The following is a 4,678-nucleotide window of genomic DNA, read 5'->3' on the forward strand; positions in this document are numbered from 1 at the left end:
CATCCCCTGTGGACCCCTTGCCCATAGCAGATGGACACAGCCATAGCTGTGGGGGAGGTGAGGAGTATAAGGCCCCAAATGGTGGGGAGCTGGTGCCCTGGTCCCCATTGTCCTATGCGACCCTCTGGTGTGCTACACTCTCCTCTCAACTGGAAGCAGCCTTCCCTGAATGCCCATCCTCTGGGAGACCCTCAGTTTCTCCGTGACCCACTCATCCTCCAAGGGTACTACAGTCTGTGTGGGTGCTGGGGGCAGGTTGGCTGTGGATCCAGCAAGGTAGAGGCCCAGGGGCATAGATTCCAGTCGAGCCAGCTACAAAAACACTGTCTGTGAAGAGAAGGGAATGAGCTCCAGCCACTGTGCAGACCCTGGACTTGGTGAGCAGTGCACTGTTTTGGGTGCAAAGATGGATGGACTATAGAGGCTTTGTCCAGGGCAAGAGAGTGGTTTTGGAGGCTGAGGGGGAGGACAGAGATGAGAACGGTTCAGGAATGTTGGCTTCACATTGCCTAGTGCTCTGTGCTTGTGTTTGGTTTCCATTTGTGTCCTTTTTAAAGATATCTGTGACCCTTTAAGGTTTTCTTGCATCCCTTCAATTTTTACAAATTTTCGCAGATTTTATTTTGAGCAGTTTTAGATTTATAGGAAAACTGCCAAGCTGGCACCGAGAGTGCCCATATACCCCACACCCAGTTGCCCCTTATTAATATCGAACGTTAGGATGGTACGTGCGTTGCGATTAATGAGCTAATATTGAAAATTATTAACTAAAGTTCGCACTTTATTCAGATTGCCCGTTTTTAATGTCCAATGCCCTTTTCTGCTGTTCCAGGATCCCATGCAGGATACTACAGTCCATTCAGTTGCCATGTCTTCTTAGGCTCCTCTCGGCTGTGACAGTTTCTCAGAAGTTCCTTGTTTTGATGACCTTGATGGTTTTGAGGAGTACTGGTCAGGTATATTGTAGGATGCCCCTCAGTTTGGATCTGTCTGATGCCTTTCTCATGAGAAGACTGACGTTATTATGGGTATGGGGGAGGAAGACCACGGAAGCGATGTGCCCTTCTCATCAGGTCATATCAAGGGATCCTATTATGGACTTGACTTATTACTATTGATGTTGACCTCAATCATCTGGCTAAGGTAGGGTCTGTCAGGCTTCTACACTATAAATCCACTCATTGAGTTCCCCTTTCCACACTGTACTTGAGGAAGGATTTCACTGTGCTCAGACCACACTGAAGGAGTGGTGAGTTGTGCCTCACCTTCTTGAGAGAGGAGTATGCACTTAAATGAATTTGAATTCTTGTGTAAGTTCACTTTGTCCATTCTCATTTACTTATTTAACCACTTCTCTCAGTTTGGAATCAAGGATATTTGTTTTATGCTTTTGATTATAACACAATACTGCTTTATTTAACTTGTTGCTCTAATTGTTTCAACTTTGGCCATTGGGGCATCCTCTCTGTTAGCTACGATGTCTCTTTGACATACCCTTGAAGTGTGTCTGTGTGTGTATGTGTGTGGGTGTGTGTGTATGTGTATCTTACTGTGTTCTTACTTTCCAATACTACAAGGTGTTCCAGCCTCATACTGTATATTTCCTGTCGGATTCCTACAACCATCCATTTGTTTTTGGATTTCTGGTTCCTTTTATTGCAGAATGTTTTTAGAAACCAAGATCTGGGTGCCAGGGGTGCTCATTGCTACTGCGGTGTCATTGCTCCTGGACCCTCTCAGCTTATAGAAAAAGAAATGTATGCACTTGTACTACCCCCTGTGTATAGCACATATTTATAAATATTTCTGTGTGTAACCACCCATGTCTACATTAGGCTAAACATGAGTTCATACTGAAGACCCTCCTCATTACATGTGCCTCCTCCCCTTGCCTATAAGTAAAGTCCCACTTCAACACTGAGAAAGCTGCCTCCCAGCACCCACTGTCCATTTTCACACTTATTCACTTCAGGTATACCTGAACAGCAGTATCAGAATTGTTAACTTGGTGGTTGTTAACTTCATGGCAGAATTGTTGCCCTCATGGTCAGCAGCTTTATGAGCAAGAATGCAATGGTTGTGTAGTTCCCTGTGCCTTTAGTCTTACAGACTCTCCTCACTTCCAAAGCTACTTAGGTCAGCACCTTTTCCCCCATCCCCCCCACTGAAGTTGTTTCGTACATTTGTAGTGCACTTAGATTCCTCTGGCACACTGCATTTCTTCCTGGCATTCCTCTGACTTCCTGCATGATTTTTTTTTTTTTTTTGAGATTGAGTCTCACTCTGTCACCCCAGTGAGAGTGCAGGGGCATCATCATAGCTCACTGCAACCTCAAAGTCCTGGGCTGCAGCGATCCTCCTGCCCCAGCCTCCCGAGTCGCTCGGAGTATAGCTGTGCAGTAGCTAATTTTTCCATTTTTAGTAGAGATGGGTTCTCGCTCTTGCTCATGCTGGTCTTGAACTTCTGAGCTCAAGCAATCCTCCTGCCTCGGCCTCCCAGAGTGCTAGGATTACAAGTGTGACCCACTGTGCCCTGCCTGTGCATGATTTTTTTAAATGTGCGTTTTAAATGTGAATGCATTAAGGCTCACACTTTGTGCTGTACAGTTCAATGGGGTTTGACAAATGCATAATATCAGGTATCCACAATTACAATGTCATTCAGAATCCTTTCACTGACCTAAAACTTCTTCTGCCTTCACCTATTCAACCCTTCTTGCCTTCCCCATGAAGCCCTGTCAATCACTAATCCTTTTATTATCTCTGCACCTTTGCCTTCTGCAGAATGTGATAGAACTGGAATGGTACAGTATATAGCCTTTCAGAATGACGTCATTAATCTTAGTCTCCTTTCTTTTTTCTTGGTCAGTCCAGCTAAAGGTGGGTCAATGTCATTGACTTTTTCAAAGAACAAATTTTGTTCGCATCCTTTTCCCCTATTGTAGTTTGTTCTATTTCATTTATTCCTTGTCTATTATTTCCTTCTTTGGTTTCCAATTTCATTCCGTTTTGGTCGGAGAGCATATGTTATATGAGTTCAATCCTTTTGAATCCTTTACAGTTTATTGAGAGGTGTTGCACAGTGTAACACATGGAGAAAGAAACATATCCTGGAGAAAGTTCCATGTAGGCTTGAGAAGAACATTGATTCCGCTATTGTTGGGCGGAGTGTTGTACAGATGTCTGTCAGACAGAGTTATTTTATTGTGTTGTTCGAATCTTCTATTCCTGTATTGATCTTCTGTCTTGTTGTTCTGTCCAGTATTGAAAACGAGGTGAATCAGTCTGCTAAATGTTGACAGTGAAACTATTGATTCGAGAGCTTTCTGCTTTTTTAAGTAGGCGTGTACAGGTCCCTATTTCTCAGTGCTGCTGCTGGTGCATCCCATAACTGTTGTTATGTTGCACTTTTGTTTCTGTTCAATCAAGGAATTTTCTAGTTTCTCTTGTGCTCACTCCTCTGACCCGTTGGTTATTTTTCTGCACTGGACTCCAAGTGCCCGGGTACCTCAGGATGTGAGTGTATTTTGAGAGAGGCCCTTTGAAGAGATAATGAAGTTTAAATGAGGTCCTTAATCCAATCTGACTGGTGTCCTCATCAACACAGCAGTTTAGGACACATAAAAAGAGACGGCATGGGTGTGTATGCCCAGAGGGACGACCACCATGAGAGGAGGCAGCAAGGGGACAGCCCTTGCAAGCCAAGGTGAGAGGCCTCAGGAGAAAACAACCCTACTGGCACCTCAGTCTTAAGAGTTCCAGCCTCCACAAGTGTGAGAAAATAAGTTTCTGATGTTGAAACTACCCCATCAGTAGTATTCTCTGTGGCAGCCCTAGCAAACTAATTCAATTATTTAGGAATGTATTGTATAATTTCTATATTTTTGCAAATTCCCCATATTTCCTTCTGTTACTGCTTTCCAAATTCAATCTGTTTTCGTCAGAGAGCATACGTTGTATGAGTTGAATCCTTTTGAATCCTTTAAAGTTTATTCAGAGGTGTTGCACAGTGTATCACATGGAGAAAGAAACATATCCTGGAGAAAGTTCCACGTACGCCTGAGAAGAACATTGATTCTGCTGTTGTTTGGGTGGAGTGTTGTGTAGATGTCTGTTAGACAGAGTTATTTTATTGTGTTGTTCGAGTCTTCTATTCCTGTATTGATCTTCTGTCTCGTTGTTCTGTCCAGTATTGAAAACGAGGTGAATCTGTCTGCTAGGGCTGCCCTAACAAAGGACCACAGACCGGGTAGCATAAACAACAGAAATTGACCTTCTCACAGTTCTGGAAGCCGATAGAACCTGGCGATTCTGTATCTTATAAGGCCACTCTTCCTGTTTTGCTGACAGCTACTTTCTCTCTGTGTCTTCTCACGTGGCCTCTTGTCTGTGAGAGTGCGGGAAAAGAGAGGTTTCTGGTGTGTCTCCTCTTCTTACAAGGACACTAGTCCTGTTGGAATGGCATTCCACCCTTATCACTTCATTTCACCTTCATTAACTCGCTAATGGCTCCAATTCCAAATATAGTATCACTGGGGGTTAGGACTTTAGCATATCAATGGAGGGGGAGAGACAAAATGCAGTCCACAGCAGGGCGTATTGTAGGATTGTCTCTTTCAATTCTGTCAGTTTTTGCTTCATCCATCTAGTCTTCTGTCAGTGGTTCTCAAGTGATCTT

The sequence above is a fragment of the Propithecus coquereli genome, unplaced genomic scaffold (genome assembly GCF_000956105.1).
Source record: "Propithecus coquereli isolate 6110/MARCELLA unplaced genomic scaffold, Pcoq_1.0 Scaffold919, whole genome shotgun sequence".
Classification (NCBI taxonomy): Eukaryota; Metazoa; Chordata; class Mammalia; order Primates; family Indriidae; genus Propithecus; species Propithecus coquereli.